The sequence below is a fragment of the Sturnira hondurensis genome, unplaced genomic scaffold (genome assembly GCF_014824575.4).
Source record: "Sturnira hondurensis isolate 20B ecotype Veracruz unplaced genomic scaffold, ASM1482457v3 Scaffold0009733, whole genome shotgun sequence".
Lineage (NCBI taxonomy): Eukaryota > Metazoa > Chordata > Mammalia > Chiroptera > Phyllostomidae > Sturnira > Sturnira hondurensis.
Window position 1 is genome coordinate 781965 of NW_028082364.1, and position 19963 is coordinate 801927.

Consider the following 19963-nt stretch of genomic DNA (forward strand, 5'->3'; position numbering starts at 1 on the left):
ATGGCTTCTGAATGTGTCGTTTGCATGTATTCAGTACAAGATGAATTTTTATGGGTATTTTTTATTTTGTTTTTTATTTTTAGTTAAAGATTTTATTTACTTGTTTTTTCAGAGAGAGGAGAAGGAAGGGAGAAAGAGAGGAAGAGAAACACCAATGTGTGGGAGAAACATCTATTGGTTGCCTCTTGTTTTCTCCCGGATGGGGACCCAGCCTGCAACCCAAGCATGTGCCCTCACAGGGAATTGAACTGGCGACCTTTCAGTTCACAGGCTGGTGCTCAATCCACTGAGCCACACCAGCCAGGGCTATGGGTATTTACTGAATGAAGCAAAGTACTCCAAAGCAGCTCTCTGCATCTCTCCAGCCTCATNTTAGTTAAAGATTTTATTTACTTGTTTTTTCAGAGAGAGGAGAAGGAAGGGAGAAAGAGAGGAAGAGAAACACCAATGTGTGGGAGAAACATCTATTGGTTGCCTCTTGTTTTCTCCCGGATGGGGACCCAGCCTGCAACCCAAGCATGTGCCCTCACAGGGAATTGAACTGGTGACCTTTCAGTTCACAGGCTGGTGCTCAATCCACTGAGCCACACCAGCCAGGGCTATGGGTATTTGCTGAATGAAGCAAATCCTATTTAAGAGGTAGTAGCTCCTGCAATTCCAAGTACTCCAAAGCAGCTCTCTGCATCTCTCCAGCCTCATAGAAATAGCCCACCTTTCTGGGTGGTAGGATCACAAGATTCTAAAATGGGAAAGCACAACAGGGAGGGGTCCACACCTCACCTTTCTTCCCTCTAGAAATTTGTTCAATTGCTACAAGCGACACAAAAGAGAGCTATAATTTTGAAGAGATAAAATTCATTGGCTTCTTAATGAGTTATTAAACTTTTTGCTGTGAAAATCTTGGAGTGGAATAAGCTGATCTTAAGGATAACAGTGGGGAAGAACATCATCCCCATACTCTTCCCTGCTCACCTTCTATACATCTGACCACTGGACAAATCCTCTAGAACAGGATAAATAAATATGCTCCAGGAGGCTCTCCTACGTCCATGGCAGACATGACCAGTATTTCATGAACCTGTTTACTATGGGCGTTTAGGGGTCTTAAAATCCTTTTCAACACAACACTCTGGGAAGCCACTACCAACTGGTCAGCATCGTACACAGAGAGGAAACCAATACGCCAGCTCCTATCCGGTGCTGCTTTCTTCGGCCTCCACAAAGGGCCAACCCTACAAGTGGCGTAGGAAAAGCTCTTCACCCCCTGTTTGCCCATCCTCTCTATTCCTAACATCTGACCCTTATTCTCCAGGACTCACCTTAAATGCACCTCTCCAAAGAGACCTTTTCCACAGAGACCACGGCAACCTAAATAAATGCCTAAATGACTACCATTAGTCTGCATCTCAGATTTTTGTTTGGTTCCTTCATATCATTTACCATGACTTGTTTTACCATTGCTTGGGTACTTCCTTTTTTGAACAGTCTTGTGCACTCCACTGTAGACTTCCTGAAAATAAGGGTTACCTTGGTCTTGGCCACCGTTCATCACTTGCATACACTATGTATTCAGTAAGTATCTGTTAAAAGGAAAATAGAAAGAGACAAGAAAAAAGAAGAAAACAAAGGAAGGAAAAGGAAAAAGGAGGAAGGAAAAGGAGGGGAGGGTTACCTCATTTAATCCTCATAGCAACCCTGTGAGGCAGTTATTACTATTAAACTTATTTTTCAGCTGAGATCACTGAGGCACAGAGAATAATCCAACACAGGCCCTGTCTTTGAGTAGTTGAGAGTCTAAATGTAAAATGATGATGATGGTGATGATGATATTCAAAATACTAATAAGAGTAGCAATTTAAGTACAGGTATAAGTGAAACATTGGAGGGCCCCGCATAAGACAGAGACGTGTCAGCAGTGTGAGTAGTAGGTGCGTGCGCACGTATGCCATAACGCATCCCGATCAGTGAATGAGTGCTTCTTCTCTTCATAAATATAAAGGGTGTGATCCAGGGTCATTGATGAACATTTAACCACCAGATTTCTGGGTGTAGTTCCTGATGGATGTTGATGCTATTTCATATATGTTCATGAGGAAAATGAAAGTAAAAAGAAACCAATTAGAATATATGTCAAAAGTTCACTCATTGTGAAGGATGTAACTTCTTTATTGAATTAAGTAATACTTTTAAACACTGGAAGAACAGTTCCTCAATTTTTTTCTATTCACAAAGTGAATACTACAGTATGAGTCAGCAATAGGTTTATAGTTCTCAGTACACAAAACACAGTTTAATCTTATATTATTATTTATTTATTATTGTATTATTTTCCATAGAAATAACTATAAACCTACTTTTGCCCCACCCTGTATATACACAACATACTCTTACATTAAATCCATACAAATATTTTCTCTATCACTTTTTTATGTCTAGACCAGGAATTAGCAACCTATAGCCTATGGGTTCCTATTTTTATAAAGTTCATCAGTTTAACTGTTTTTTCCCATTTTTTAAGGATTATGAATAATAAGGAGGAGAAGAAGGAAAGGGAAGAGGAGAAGTAACAGTAACAAAGTAGTAGCAGAGCCTAAAATATTTACTCTCTGGATCTTTACAAAAAAAGTTTGACAATTCTTGGTCTATGTAATCAACAAAACAATAAATCAAGACTTGATTCAGCAGCATTGCTGATTTCTGTAGTGTAAATACTCTCACCATGGCTAACTTCAAGCTACCAGAGTTGAGAGGAGACGGACAGTCATTTCCACCGCACAGAAATAATAAACATAGGTAATCTCTAGAACACAGGTAAACGATAGGCATAGTGAAATAATTAGGAAGTGGTGAGTTTTGAGTATTTATTACCTTTCAAATATAACTATTCCATTGTAATTTTATAGAATTGTATTTTTAATAATGGCCATTTTTAATAATCACCTCACATGAAATTTTTAACAACTGCCTCTTGCGAAACTAAGTGAGCTGGGCCCAGCATACCACAGTGCAGTCAGAGAAGCAGCTGGTTGCCTTTAATGTTAATGTTGATGCTATGTATTGCTGCACACCAGGCAGGTCTAGCTTGTAGAACCTCTTTTAAGAACACCTTCATTATAGCCTTGTTCGTAATTGTAAATATTTTTTAAAGATCAAAATATCTACTGGTGGAAGAAGAGATAAATAAAGCATTGTGTAGTTGTATTCCGGAATATTTGCATTATGGGATTCATGTCATGCCACAGTGGTAATGTATTACCTAATTCTGTATGCATTGGCGGGGATGGATCTCAAAAACAAAATGTGTAAAAAGGAAGTTGCAGAAAAATATGTACAGACCACGCAATTTATGTTATTTTGAAAACAAAGAACACAAACCTGCAGAGCACTTTATGGATACATCAAGTGTGGTAAAGGCATAAAAACATGTGGGGGAGGATGCTTCCCAAATTGTGACATCAGTTGCCTCAGCGGGGTTAGGATGAGCAACAGAAAAGAGGGACGGAATGGGTGAGCAAAGTGAACTTCAACTTGATCTACCTATAATTTTTGTTTCTTTTTATAAAATTAAGCAAGTAGAACAGATGTTGGCAATTATTAATATTATGTGGTAGCAATAAGAGTGCTTATTATATTCTCTCAGCCCAAAATTATAGAAAACAACTTTTAAAAAAACCCAGCCATAGTCCAAAGTGCAGAGGACACTCAGCCTCCTCTGGCCAGCTTGGCCGGGGAGCCTGGCCTTTCCTCGCACAGGGTCCTCCAACCCCCTTCGCAGTGCCCAGAATGCGCAGACCCAGTGGGGCTTGTCCATCACACTCCAAGGTCTACTGGGAGCTAACTTGGGAACTCGCATTGAGATGGGGGGTCTCCCAGCCACTGCCAAAAAAATACAGATGCCTCAGCTGGAGTATAAATTAGTACAAGCACATTGGAAAACAATTGGGCATTATTTTGTAAGACTGAACAAAGGCATTTACCATTTCCTAGCAATTGCTCCTAAGCTAATGCATCAAATTTGCATACATGCACAAGAAGAAGACATGTGCAAAATTGTTCATCGCAGCATTGCTCACAATGACAAATACTGGCGGTAAAGCATTTTTGACCTTGGCAATTATTCTTATATTCTCTCTCTTAATGAAGTATTTTTGAACTAGGAAATGTATTATTTGTGGTAGGAAAAGACATGTTAAAAGTGGTTCCATCTGTTTCACAAATAGTAAAAGCAATTTGGATTACAGCTAGGCTAAAGTATGGCTTTTATCATTGCATCATATATTTAGGTTAAACACTTTAAAAATGCTAATTTCTAACTCAAGGAGATCAACAACATTGATGTCCAAATTAGTAAAAAGTTCTCTGAATTCATCTGTCACAGGCTGGAGGGGGTGGGAGAGGTGATGGCGGAGGCAGACAGAGGGGAAATCACAAGCTCACAGATTTCAGACTCCACCCCCCATCTCCTGAGCACCAAAGTGCACCTCCCTGCAGAGAGCCATGTTTGTTGAGTCTGAGAAACTATTAGATTAACTTTTGGCATGTTATCTATTTATAAGCATATTAATTTTGACTTCAAGTTTAATTTTGAAGGTTCTCTTCTTTAGAAGGAGAACTGAGAGAAGTTTGAGGTTTAACTGTCCCCACCAAATGATTTTTTTATTTACAAAAATAATTATTTTCAGATTCTTTAAAAATGAGCCACATAAGGCCAGAATGCCAAAATCTCCTGCTTCTTCGGAGTGCCTATTCTATGGCTAAAATATGCCATAGAGATATACATAAGGAGTACATCTAGTGTTAGAGTTGGAAAGGTCTTCCAACCTGCAAAACAGAACACAAAACTCACTGTCACTCTTCCCAAGCCCAGCTCGCCCCAGCACTCCCAGAGAGAAGTTCCTGCAGTTAATGCTGCAATTTCACACGTGAAAAGAACAGTTAACCTTCTTACACGTCGGGAGTTAAATGACTTGTCCATGACGTCTGGACAAAGCATCATTGTCAGAACCAGGACCCAGCCCAGAGAAAAATCCTTGTTCCTACTCAGCCTGTTCCCTGCTTTTCATCAGTTTTCATATACGGTTCCCTGGAAAGAAACTGCTTCCCTTTCATTTGGTTTCGTCTCCACCATTCCTCAAGATGCTCTGAGAGCCTTCATGATTTGACTTTTCAGGTGATGCTGTTTGCATTTTTATCACATAAGAGGGAGGATTGGCAGCTTACCTAACAACCCCACCATGACACACACAAGAACACCAGTTACCCCCCGGAAGATCAGTTTGATCTGCACTTGTCAATGGCTCCTTCCTGACAGCTTCTATGGGTGGCTGTCTGGGCACCAAGTTCCACAGAGTAGACACGGCTGCTTGCTGAAGATTAAAAGGGAAGCTTTTCGGCCCTGGCTGGTGTAGCTCAGTGGATTGAGTGCGGGCCTGCGAACCACACGATCGCGGTTCGATTCCCAGTCAGGGCACATGCCTGGGTTGCAGGCCAGTTCCCAGCAGGGGACTCATGAGAGGCAACCATACATTGATATTTCTCTCCTTCTCTCCTTCCCTTCCCCTCTAAAGAGAAATAAATAAAATCTTTTTTTTTAAAAAAGGGAAGCTTTTCACAAACTTGGGTCTCTCTACCCCCCGCCCTCTCTATTCCCTTCCAAGTGCAGTCAGAGACTTGGCCTCCGTCATTTAAGCACTAAGGGCAGAGAGGAGCAGAGGGCTCCATAAAAAAATGGCTAGAAGATGCTTCCCACCACTCCAAGGACTTCAAAACTCATTTGATGCAGAGAATTTGCAAAGAAATGAGATGTTCTCATTGTCCTACAGAAGAACACATGTACTGCCTACCCTCTAATCCATCACACACACACACACACACACACACATGAACAGGTCATATCTAAAGTTCTTCAACAGGTTAAGTGGCAGAGCCTAGTCCCTTCACTGAGGTTTGAAAACCACTGCATTGCCACAGATTTTCTGTGGTTAAAAAGAAAGAGTGTTCCCCCATAAGGTAAAGCTGTACTATCATGAGAAAGTTACGGAGAGGAAACCAGGGCTTCATGAAATACCTGCAAGATTCAAGATTCAGAGAGACACTAAGAAGTTAAGGCAGTTGGCAATTTACCTTCCATCCAATTTAAATATTCTTTTAAATTTTTAAATTTATTTTTAGAGAGAGGGGAAGGGAGGGAGAGAGAGGGAGAGAAACATCAGATGTGTTAAAGAAACATCAATTGGATGCTTCTGGTAGGTGTCCTGACCAGGGACAGAACCCACAACCCAGGCATGTACCCCGACCAGGGATCGAACTGGTGACCCTTCACTCTGCAGTATCATGCCCAACCACCTGAGCCATGCCGGGGTTGGGGCTCAATTTAAATATTCTTTGCATCTTGATATACTATAAAGAAGTTTGTGTACTTAACAGCCCATGTCAGGAGGGATATATAATCACACATAGAACAAAATAAAAAAAAAGGAAGGCTGAGTATCCCTGACTTTTCAGAGGAGAAATCCTCTCAACATGCCATAAGGCTGCAGAGATGCCCAAATTGCCCTGGAAATAAGCTGAGAAACTTTCTTTCCTGGGGGCTGCCCTGGGCCACAACACAGCACACATCCAGTATTAATCAGAATGCATTGCCCCAGATCCAAGAGGCTCATTTTCTCCTTGATGCTTTCAATATGCTAGCGATTTAAGCAGAAGCAAAAGGAATTCGAATTGGGTCCTCTGTGTGTACGAACAGGCTGGGGAGTAGATGTCAAAATCAAAATGCAGAGATAGAAATATGATGTTCTCAGACTGCAGATGAATGCATTTGCAATATGATGTTCGTAGGCTGTGGGTGAATGCATTTGCAACCGTGGGCAGAAACATTTCCCCCAGAAGTCCTCAGGGAAAATTCACTGGTTGAGACTTCAGCAGGAAGCCGTTACCACAGTTGGGTGTCTATGTTATTCTTGGAAATTTTTCTATAGATTCATTCTCAAAGGAGGAATGGTTCCCACAGCTCTGGACTCAAAAGCCACAGTGATAAACTCATTGGAGACAGGGATGCCAACTCCTTCATTACCAGTGCTTCAACCCCACAAAGTTTTTATGAAAAACAATATGGCAGAGGGGACAGTGCTCCAAAAAGGGGGCCACGCAACACTCAGTCAACCAAGAGCAACTTCCTGGTGGTGGCCGGTAGGCAGCGCCCTTAGACAAGCAGCCAGGAAACAGGAGGACAAGTCTACTTTTACAGATGTGTCCTCAGTGCCGCACATTATACTGGGTCATCTTACCCCCTACCTCACTTGGTTCTTGCAAACCCCCTGAAAGAATATATATTACTACTCCTACTTCATAGATGAGGAAACTGAGGCTCAGACTGGGAAGGAAACTGGCAGTGACTGTGCCCCTGAGAAGAGGCTACAAGGGCCCGGGGCTCATTTTCAACACTGCACCCTGGCTGGAGTGTGGGTGTGTGCCCCAATTCTGGCCTGTTAGACCTGAGAGGGACCTACAGAGGCCTCTGGTGAAGGTTTTACTCCCTGACAGAAGGTGTGCAGATGAAACCCTCTCCATCTCCCTCACTGCACATCCTCATCCCTGCAGGTGAGCTCGGGAACTGTTGCCACCTTCCCACGGCCACAATGGCCGACTGACCAACTCACGGGTGGAGTAGAGGGGAAAGAAGGAAAGTGCTTCTGAGCCCGCCATGGTATCACAGCCTGGAGCCACTGAATGAACCAACACAGGCAGCCTCTGGGTATCTCCTCGTGTGAAAGTAAAGGACAAAAGAAAAGAAAAGAGTAGAGAAGAGAAGGAGGAAGAGGAGGAGGAGGAGGAAAGGAAGAAGAAAAGAAAAATGTCCTTGGTGTTCCCTGGTATTTACCAAAAGGAGTTGAAAACTATGGCCGCGTGAGAACCTGCACACAGATGTTAACGGCAGCTTTATTCATATATGCCAAGACTAGGGAGCAACCAAGATGCTTTTCAGTAGGTAAATGGATAAACTGCAGCATATTCAGACAATGCGATATTATTCCGCCCTAAAAAGAAAGGCACTATTAAGCCACGAAAAGACATGCAGAAACCTTAAATGCATAATATTGTAACGAGAGAAGCCAGTCTGAAAAGGCTGCAGACTGTACGATTTCAACCAGATGACCTTCTGGAAAAGGCGAGACTCTGGAGAGAGTGAAAGATCCGTGCTTGCCAGGAGGTGGGGGCGAGAGTGAGGGATGAGTAGGTGGAACGCAGAGAATGTGTGGGGCAGTGGAAGTGCTGTCTGTGACAATGTAATTGCCAAGACGTCTCATTATAAATATGTCCAGACAGTGAATAAATGTGTCCACACAGAACACACAGTGCTTAGATGAACCCTCATGTAAACCACAGACTCCAGGTCATAATGATGTGTCCATCGGCATGGATTTATCAGCACAGGGGGAGGTTGGGTGTGCTGATACATGGAAAATCTCTGTATTTTTCTCTCAATTTGCTGTGAAACTACAGCTTTTCTTAAAATATAAAGTCTTAAATTTTTAAAAAGCCCCTGGATTAAGCTATCGCAGTCACGGCTCCCTGCTACTGCTCCCCAGCCCTCCTAACTGCTACACCTCCCCCTGCTAATTTGAGCAAACAAGAAAGAATGGGATGGTTTACAAAGCCAAGGGCTGCAGGTGCAGCAGTCAGAGTTCAGTCAGAAAACAGAAGCCACAATGGCTTTTTAAGGGTGGGATATAAAGACTAATTGACTAGGTACTAAGGACCGAAAAGCAAAATGAGAACAGGGAAGTATGACGCACACCCTTATAGCAGCCACACCCCTAGGGCTGCGGGAGCAAAGGCAGGAGCCTAGAGCAGGGTCTCTGAGGACCTAGGACCCCATGATTCTTGGGGGGGGGAGGCAAAAGCTGGAACTAGTTTCTTGGGCACGGAGGTCAACGTGGCTACCTCTGAGAGGCAGGGGAGCAGGGCTGCTGCTGTTGGAAGGAGCTGCCTGTGCCCCACTGAAGAAGCACCGCTGTGCTGACACAGACAGGAAGGGGAACAAATAGAAGGACACACGTCTCAATACTCTCCCCGCCTCTAGAGCTTCCCTCCAGGGCCTGCTTTGGCGGAGCCCAGCAGGGAACCGCTGGCAAAGCAGAAACATGGTCTCCAAGCCCCAGCATCGCACAGCAGAATCTAGGAGGGAGGACTGGAAACTTCGAGGAAATACGCAGCACACAGGTGTACTCGTTTCCTGGGGCTGCTGTAACAAAGTACCACAAGCTGGGCAGCTTCAAACAAAGGAAATGTACTCCCTCCCGGGTGGAGGCCAGGAGTCTAACATCGAGGCGCAGCAGGTCCATGCTCGCTCCCAGGGCTCTGGAGAGGAATGCTTGCCTGTGTCTTCTACAGCTGGGCATTGCTGGCGGTTCTTGGCACCTCTCAATCGTAGCTGCATCACTCCACTTTCTGCCTGTTTTCAAACAGCCATCCGCCCTCTGCGTGTCTGCCTTCACGCAGCCCTCTTGTTAGGACACAGGCTAGTCATTAGCTTTAGGGCCTCCCCTAATCCAGTGTGGGCTCATCTTAACTAAGGACATTCATAAAGTCCTTGTTTCCAAAGAAGGTCACATTCTGAGGGCCCAGGTACACTTCTGAATGTGGAATTTGGGGGGCATCCTATCCAACCCAGTATAATTTTAGCCTTTTGTGGAAGGGCTGGGGGCTGGTAAGATATCCATCGATAGTGTGAGGCTTCAGTTGCTGTACTATCTGCCTGAATAAGCGATCAGTCATATTATGGACCCAGAGAAGAAACGCATTTCTATTTTTATTAGATTACAAAGCAATTCCTAACTCTGCTCCAAGTTCAGGATGTTAGCTCTTTCGAATGCAATACAACAATCTTCTCCTTTTCCCGAGACCAGAGATAAACTAAAGAGAAATTGTTTAATAAATAAATATAATAACCAAGTAAATCTTAGCTGAACCAAAACCAGGGTAAATGTGAGAGAAATGAACCCACATTGAAAGTCCCCTGGGTGTCAGATTCTTTGCACAGTATCTGTGTGGTCTGTCTGGTCAAGAGCAACGCCAGCCCTGCTGCATGTACTGAGTGAGGAGATGGCTCAGAAGGCAGCGGAGAGCAAAGGACGTGTGCATGCTGGTAACACAGAAGTGTGGTTCAGGCAAAGGGCCCAGCAGACATCAGCGAAGTGGTGTCAATAGGACAAATGCTAATGAACAGGAGATAGCTTATTTACTATACTTAGGTTCTGTCCAAAGACGTATTTTTTAGACTACCTGGATTCATATCCTGGCTCTTACTCCTACTACCTGCACACAAATGCCTTAGGCACTCCGTACCTCAGTTTCCTGATCTGGAAGTTTCTAAAATGGGAATAACAATAGTATAGACCTCATGGTGTTGTTATAATAATGAAGTCAGTCAATATTTATAAAATACTTAGAATAGTGTCTGGCACATATTTTTGTTAGATAAAATAGTGCTTGTGAAGTAAAATAGACATGGTAAGTGGCATTAGGGTTTGTTTGTGGTATTACAATGATACCCTTGAGAACTGTAATTTGTTGGTTATGCCATATTTATTTATTTTTATTTTTATTTTATGAGATTTCCTTTCAGAATATTTAAGCCAGGCCTGTAACAACACTTCGTCAGTGTGTGTGTGTGTGTGTGTGTGTGTGTGTGTTGGGGTGGGGCAGGACAGAGCACAGGAAAGGGGAGTGTAGAGCTAATAGACAGGTCAGTCCAGCAGATTTTTGCATTTCCCTTCTCTGACATCTTTGGGAGACCCATCCGTATACACAGTCCATGTGGATCTATTTAGATTATCAATCACAGTGTCAGTGCATTCCTTAAAGTTTGATATACGCATGCCAAGAGAAAAAAGGTCTCTCTGTTTCCTTGACTCCTAAGTTACTAAGATGGGAATGGGAGATTGCTAACAGCCTTTTTTCTTACTAGAACCAAAAAGCCTGGCTGAAGACATCTAGAGGAAACCAGAGTCAAGAGGTAAGAAGAAAACAGAGTTCCTTGATAGCCTGGATCAGACAATACCTGAAGCCCTTCTTTGGATATCCAGTCACATCATCCATTCATTTTTATTTTGTGTCTATTCCAATCTGAGCTCTGTGTCTGTCTTGTGCTACCAAAAGAATTCCATCTACATTCTCCTCTAGGACCTTTATGGTGTCGTGACTTATATTTAACTCTTTTACTAATATTGAGTTTATTTTTGTGTATGGTGTACATTGGTGGTCGAAGTTTCATTTTTTTGCATGGAGCTATCCAGATCTCCCAACACCATTTGTTGCACAGGCTACTTTTACTCATTTTATGCTCCTGCCCTCTTTGTCAAATATTCATTGACCATACAGACATGACTTTATTTCTGGGCTCTCTATTCTGTTCCACTGATCTATGTATTTGTTCCTATACCAGTACCAGACTGTTTTGATTACAGTAGCCTTGTAATATAGTTTGATATCAGGCATTGTGATCCCTCCTAGTTTGTTCTTCTTTCTCAAAATTGCTGAGGCTATTCAGGGTCGTTTATGGTTCCATATAAATTTTTGAAATGTTCGTTCTATATCTGTGAAATATGTCATTGGTATTTTGATAGGGGTTGTGTTGAATCTATAAGTTGCTTTGGGTAGTATGGACGGACATGGGTATGGGTGGGGAGAAGGAGGTTGGTCAGGGAAAGTGTAGACAACTATGCTTGAACAACAATAAAATAAATAAATAAAATTTATTTTAAATTAAAAAAAGAGAAAAAAAGAATGCCATCTAATTCACTTGAATCATTTAGTGGAGGAGATATTTAAAATTTCTAAATGAAGGCTTGGGTCAGTAAAAAATATGGCATTCCTAGTACCAACTCCAACATCTCTGATGCAAGGTTTCCTCGATCTGTGTACAAAATTCAGAGTTTGTCTTTTTCACACGGGAACTTCTTAGACACTCTGGTTCTCAGAGTCTGCGCTCACCCCGGGCCGCCGTGAGGTGACCTCCCTGCCCAGTCGGGCTCTGCCCAGGTCCCTACAGCAATATCAGCCCACTTGGAAATCTGGGAGGGGGCCGTGGCGCACTCACAGCCTTCCCAGCCCCTGCCCCTCATCAAACTTCACAGTGCACTGAGTTGATTTATGAGAAAAGGTTATTAAAGCATGTAAGAGCTCCTGCTGGAGAGAAAATTATCTGTATACACAAAGTGTTATTATGGGATTCAGGGAGGCCACATACAGGAAAGGTCATTAAAATAAGAAAAAACTGGCATATCAATCTCTTCTGAATCACTAAATTCACATGAGAGAAGTTAAATATCTTTATATCTCACTGGTTCCTTTTTGATCATTAGTCGTTCCAGCTCAGGAGGGGACATTCTCAGATGCTAAACTGTCGAGTACTTTAAATTAGAGGGAATTTCTAAGCCATAAGTTGTGAAGCTGCGTTTTTGAAAGAAGGCTCAATTAGAGATTGCCTAGTAATACAGAGCAGGCATTTGAGTCCCTGGGGTGTTATTTTCTCTCCTACAAATGAAAGGCTAATTTTTTTCTTCTGCTTCATTTGACAAGATTTGATATTTTCCACTCTTTCTCCTAATGAGGGAAATTCACAACAGTCACACTGTATACAGTGGTATATTTCACAAAAATGATTTTCAAGCTTTGGGTTAAGAAAACAAATCTCTTTAGTAGATCAGTTTGTGTTTAAAAAAAAATGACCCAGGGCCAGATTCCTCCCATGGAAATCATATTAGTAAACAGTTAGTTCCATTAAAATGTTTTACTTAAATTTGGTTCTCTGAGCTAGATTTCTCTATTCTTTTTTTTCTTTCTTTCTTTTTTTTTTTTTTGAGATTTTATTAGAGCCAGAGACAGTGAAACAAAGGAAGGGCTTAAGATAAAAGAGGCAAGATCACAGCAATAGGAGTGAGGCTACTCTGGGCTGCGTAGACTCAGGGGAAAAAAAAAGTCACAGTAACAGAAGTGAGTCATGCTGGACTTAGCAAAGGAAGTCACAGAAGCAAAAGGAGGGCCCTTGGAGACAGGTCTGGGGGGTTAGCCCAGGATGAGCTGCCGCTGCCCGCTGCTCTCCTGGTTGCAAGTCTCCTGGGAACCTTTACAGCTTAGGAGGAAAAAAGCAAAAGTACACACCAGAGGAAAGGGGAGGCATGCGTGTGCTCTAGGGAGCATGCCCTCTGTTCTTAACAAGGCGTTCTGACAGCCCAGTTCAGACTACTGATCTATATTCTACAAGTATATGAGCAATATAATGTGCCTTTGATTTCCCTTTTACTTTTTCTCTGGACCATTAATTCTGGAGTTTAAAGACAATAATATTACAACTAAATGTTTTCAAAAGTTTTGTTTGCAATATAGAGTTTGGTGCAATTAAGTGCTGGCATAAAAATATTATGGCGATATTTTAGCCAGGGACCTTAGCACTACCTGAATCCTTGCCTCATGTACACACTACTTCTTTTATAATGCCTCCAAGGGATGTATTAAACAAAGGAGGCAAAGTAGAGGAGCTTTGAACCCAAACACCAAAGCAGAATTCAAGCAAACTGGGATCAAGTCCACCGAAAGCTCCTATAGCCAAATGATGCAGGTACAAATGAACTAGAGCAAGTAGGAAGGCTATTCTATCTCGTCAAAGCCCAACCACTTTGAGGGCTTATCTCTGCAAAGTTTTCAGTCCTAAAGCTGAACTGGGCATTCTTAGGATCTAGTCTGGAAAACAAGCATCCAAAGACAGATGGCTGAACCTTCTCCCCATGTAGCAACTCAAAAGAGATGAGACAGACTTTTAATCACATATAGTGACTCCAACCAACTCCAGCCATAATTCCCCTTTTGAAGGGTGAGAGAAGATCTTGTGATGAAAAGAAGTTCCAAGACCTCTTCTCCATTCTTAGAAGCCAAAATGTGAAAATCTTTCACACCCAGCATTGTATATGTTAACATATGTCTAGTTGGCTCATTTAGGAGACCTACTATCTCAGTTGCATTGGTGTTGTCTTTTATATAATGCTAGACATAATTAGTCATCCAACATAGTGGGTTTGGACATACAACAGGACTGAATTATAATATGTACTAGAGTCCCCACAGATACACTCTAAGTCCTCCAAATTTATTTAAAGCATTCATGTTGTGAACATCTATAATTTCACTGCCTGGAATCTTTTTATCTTTCCTCTGGTAGTTATATCCCAATTTCCCCACTTTCAACACATGTTTCCAGTGGAGTTGACTTGACCCTTAACTCCAGAATGGGGTGAATGACCCAGACCTGGCCAAAGTCCTGCATCCTGATGACATTAGTGATCAAACCAAAGATGAGCACATGGACTCACTTAGTGCAATCTGAGTGGATCCCAGAGTGATTTCTGGAAATTCTAGTATGAAGATGCTGTTCACTCTTTCTCACTGGCTTTCTACATAGAAGCATGCAGCTCCCAGAGATGTTAAGACCCATCTTTCAAGCATGAGAAAGGAGCCATTAAAAATGGAGCCAACACCAAGGCAACATGGCTGATTAACGTATAAAGAAAACCTGAGTTCTAGAGAAATCATTTGGGCCCTGAATCAAGTCATTCCTGAAGCAAGTATGTCCATAAAGTATTTGATTATAAGAGCCAATAATTCTTTTCAATGTTTAAACCAGTTTCGGTTGAGTTTTTATCTTTTGTGAAATAAAAGAATGCCATAAAGAATACACATATGTACATTCCAAACAAATTAGCCAGGATGAAATAACACCAAAGGATAAAGACAATCCTATAAACTCTTGCATTAATTATAAAATTAGATCAAAGAATTTTTGAGTATTTACTGTGGGCCAGACAACCTAACAACAAATCAATCAACTAGGTGCTATTACTTTCCTCCCTTTACATAGGAAGAAAGTGACACAGACGTCAAGAAACCTATCCAAGTCCACTTAGTAGTAAGGTGACTCTCCAATACTAACCCAGGCAATCTGATTCCAGGATTGTGTGCACTACTGCTTTGTTCTGCTGCTAAGACCTTCCAACAAAATACTTTTCAACACTCATCCCTGCCTGAGAGACAGGGTCACTGCATGGTGTAAAAGATGAAAAAGTTGTCTAATGGTGAAAATGAAGACTCTTAAGTAAAAATATATCTTTAAACTGCAAAATAACCAGAGTCCATTAACAATTTTTATGTTAAGAGAATGGCCTTCTGCATCAGTCTTTTTCATCATGGGCACAATGACAGGTGTTTTGGGGTCTCTATCTATCTATCTATCTATCTATATCCAGAAAGTATCCAGCCACATGAATGAAGAATAGAGATATTTATCAAAGGACATAGAAGATATAAGAAACATCATACATAGGACATTAACGCCCCAGTCCCCTTCCAAGTTATGACCCGATTAAGGAAATCTGGTTCATTGCTGGCAGTTTGAATGAAGTCATTAGCAACTGCAGCACGATGTTCCTTCTGCTCTGGTAGCAGAAGCCACAGAACAAATTTTGCCAGGACACAGTTCACACCAAGATTCTGCATCAAAATCTCGGACACAGCAGTTTTTGGAACCCCCAGATCAGCTTCTAGTTCTCACACTGTCAGTTGCTAGTCTTTGCTGATTGCAGCCCGTACACATTCAACATTCTCAGATGTTCTGCTTGTTGCAGACCTTCCAGAACATGAATCACTTTCAACAGATTCTCACCAACTTTGAAGCATTTGTGCCACAATTTTATTAGTGCTGCATCATTGCATCATCCCCAAAAGTCTTCTGAATCATCCAAATAGTTTCCACAGAGGAATATTCCAGCTTAATGCAAAATTTGACGCAGACTTGTTGCTCTGCTTGTTCAGTCATTTTGAATGTGTGTCCACACAGCACACATGCTCACTCAATGGCGTCTACCACCCCCACTGACTAGTCGAGCGAAGTTGTCATTGTTCGTACATGCATATTACAGTCCAATCTCTTTGGCTGCCAAGTTACATGGTTGTCACACAAATCATTCTTGTTATATTAATAATGGTTGGATTTTTTTTGAAAAGCCTGCAGCTAATGGGCAACTGGTGATTGGCAGCTTCATCACGACAATGTGCCTGGTCAGGCATCACAACTTATGCAGAGTTTTTTGCTGAAACATCAAATCATGCAGGTGACTCAGCCCCTCTACAGCCCAGATTAGGCACCCTGTGACTTCTGGCTTTTCCCAAAACTAAAATCACCTTTGAAAGGGAAGAGATTTCACATCATCAATGAGATTCAGAAAAATACGATGGGGCAGCTGATGGTGATTGGGAGAACTGTGTGAAGTCCCAAGGGGCCTACTTTGAAGGGGACTGAAGTGTCATTGTCCTACATGCAATGTTTCTTGTATCTTCTTCGATAGATCTCTCTATTTTTCATATTACATGGCTGGATGCATTCTGGAGAATAAATAAATAAATATAAATATGAATAATATAAGTGTAAATATATAAATAAAATGGCCAGTGGGACAGTGGTGGAAATCAAGATGTGTGGGAATGGGGTGTAAAAACTAAGGTTTAATTTCCAGTTGGCTTCACAATTTCCTGCTCTGTAGGGTGGTTCAAGTGACAGCATGTTCCAGCAAGACCGGTAGTAATAGTCAAAAGCAGTCCGATATAATACTGATACTGGGAACTTGAGTAACCAGTTTATGGCCAGCAGGCTCTCTGTCCCTGTTATAGGTTAAATTGTGTCTCCTAAAACAATATTGTTGGAATATGTACTGTGGAAGCCCTAACCCCAGCACCCCAGAAAGTGACTGTATTTGGAGATGAAACCTTTAAAAGGGTACTTAAGTTAAGATGAATCTGTTCGGGTATCAGAAGAGATTTGGACACACAAAGAGTCATCAAGGACACACATGAAGGACCATGTGAGGACACAGCATGAAGACAGCTACCTGCAAGCCAAAGAGAGAGGCCTCTGAAGAAAGCAAACATATGATACCCTGATCTTGGACTTCTGGCCTCCAGGACTGTGAGGAAAATACATTTCTGTTATTTAAGCCATCCAGTCTGTGGCATTTTGTTAGGAAGCCCTGGCAAACGAAGGTAGTCTGTAACAGAGTTCAGGGTAAAAGATAAAGTCAGGGCCACCCAATGCGTGGTTGCTGAGTAGAGTTTATAAAAAGCTAGGCAAACGCCATGGTCCATAGCCAAATGGAGAACTGGAACACTTAAGTGAATGCCTAGGTAAAGCAAAACCGTGGAGACTGGCCAATGGGCAGTGTTTGACAGGCATTGGATCAGGTACTAAGAGTAAATTTTTCGCTCTGCTACTAACTAGTTGTGTGACCTTGTGTATGTCTTTAAAAACTCTGACCCTGACTTTCTTCATCTCCGAGAATCCCTATCTCATGGGTGTAGCAAGGATTAAATTAAAAGAGATAATATAAGAAAAATACTTCATGCAGTTCCAAAACCATAGTTACTCAATAAATGGAAGCCATTCAGCAACTGAGTTTTGGTGGATGCCGCATGCCTAGCATTTCACCCTAGTTAACACCCACGACTTCCAGTGTGATTCATTACATTGCTCGTGGCTGGGGGCCCCGAGTCTTCTGGCCTCCTGCTGGCATTGGTGGAGACTGACATCCTTATTGGGTTGGGCTAGCTGGGGCAGAAGTTCAAGGCCCATAACTTAGCAGACGGAGAAGCTAGGACTGAGATTTTCCCCCCATACTCCCCTAGGCAGATGAAAAATTTGTCTAATAGGGTCATCTTAGAACAAAAAAGGCCAACAGCAGGCATGGATTCCAGCATCCTGGTTAGTGTTCCCTTCCAAGTGCTCCGTCTGACCTTTCAGACCTCTGCTGAATATGGTGGGAGGGAGCTCCAGATGAGGAAATTCCAGGGACAGTGTGCCAGAGAGGGTCATCATTTAGATATGCAGATGCCATTCGCCTCAAAAAACAGCTCTTGAAAAGGCAAAAACATACCAGAGAATAAGCAGGGAATTAGGACTACATATCATAGCTGCCTCAGGTCGCCACTATAATAAAATTAAAGACTTTTTAGTCAATTATGATTCTAAGAGAGGAGCTTTATAAAAATGGAAGCTAGATTTTTAAAATACTCTCGAGATTCAGTCATATTAGGGGAAAAATCATTTTTCTTATGACATTTCCATCAAGGATGACTTTGTTTTCTCTCTCTGCTGAATAGAAAAAACCATACCCAATGCCAGACTATTAGTACAAGACTGATCCTGTTATGACAAATACCACAGCCTCAGCCAATGGTCCACTCATTACACAATGTATTTAATAAACATTTCCAGAACCACCGATAATGGAAAAACTATGAATGCCATTTCCTGTCGGAGGGTCTGGAGCAAGCCTAATGGGAGAACCACACGTTCTGAGGGGGCCTCTGGTGTTGAACCTAGGGGAGTGTTTACTCAAAGCACCTCTAGGGAGCATGGCTGGGAATGGGCAGGGGAGGAGGAGCAGGAATCTTGACGACGTCCAATGGCCACCAGGAAAACGACTTCAGATGTTGAAACAGAAGGGTGAGGCAAGGATGGAAACTGGAAGCTAACAGCCTCAGCATAGATGACACTGTAGCGTAAGCAGGGGTGTGGGGGGAGGGGGAAAGGTGAAGTCAGAACTGGAGCTGGGAACCTGGAGCACAGGCTTCTTCGGGGGGCAGAGTAAATAGAGAGAGAGCACAGGGCTGGACGTCAGCTGAAATCTATTTCCTGACACCCTTTGTTGGGAAAACCTGGCCTTTGGAGTAAGACGCAATTATTCAATTGCTGGATAAAACCCCCAGAAAATATTCTGAGGGGTGTACTGAATCTCCACAAATAGTGAAGAAAATTTCATCATTAGTGTTTACACTTGTGTCTGTTTCCCCCCCGCAGAGAATTTTGAAAAGCGCTCTAGTTGTTACAATGTGGAACACCCACTGCCCTGGTCCCCTACTGATCCTCACGTGTAGGTGATGGTGGCAGCAGTAGGGACTTGTCCCCTGGAAGCCCTCAAACCTCTCTTCCTGATGGGGAGGAGGTAGGTCTGACATTCACTGTCCTCATTTCTCTAATTGGGCAGAGTTATTTCATTCTCAATCTGAGAGCTCTATGACCCCTTTCCTTTTATAAGTCAGTTCTGCACATCCAAGGTTTCTTCTGAGGAGAGAGGTAATGAGAAAAGCTATTTGGCCACAGATTTAGCCTTGCTCTTCAATGAGCTTTACCAGTAATAATGTTGCATGTTGATCTCCATCTGTCTTAGTCCTGTCTTACTCATTTCTCAATTGGCAATGAACTCAAGAGAAGAGACGGGGTGTTATTATTAATTGGCTCCCACCAACTCCAAGATGTTGCCAACATTTAACCATTGGGAAATTTCATATAACGATTGAAGTTTCTGACTTCTGTTGAAAAACGGAAGGTCTGGCAAGACTGGGCCATATTTTCACACAGTATCCATTGGCTAACGACGAGTAATGAGTGCCGCCTCTAGATGGGGCATGCGCCTTCCCATTCACCACATCTCACACCACTCCATATTATGTTACACTCAGACATTTAACTTAGCCAGCTTGTCCCAGCATTTGTTTTCCATTTCCTACTATAATCATATAGATGTCCTTCTTCGGAATGGGGATATTTTTTCTAAGTTAGTGGAATCCTGATTATTGGATAAAAGTAGTAAAAATTTTTCAAAACCACGTGTGGAAGGTCCTGTTATTTAGTAGGTTTGCAAACCAAGTGTTGTGGCACCCTGGTTCCCAGCCTAATACAGCCACAGATCTCTGTTATTTCATTGCCCACACTTCCCGGACAACAAAGACCTCGATTAACAATAGTTTCCTAATTTTAGATCCTGCTACAGCTGCCAGCTCAGAAAAGTCCCAGTTAACCTCTGCAGCAAAGAAAACCCTGCCTCTCTAGCTTATGTTCTGTGTCTAGACATTATACGGT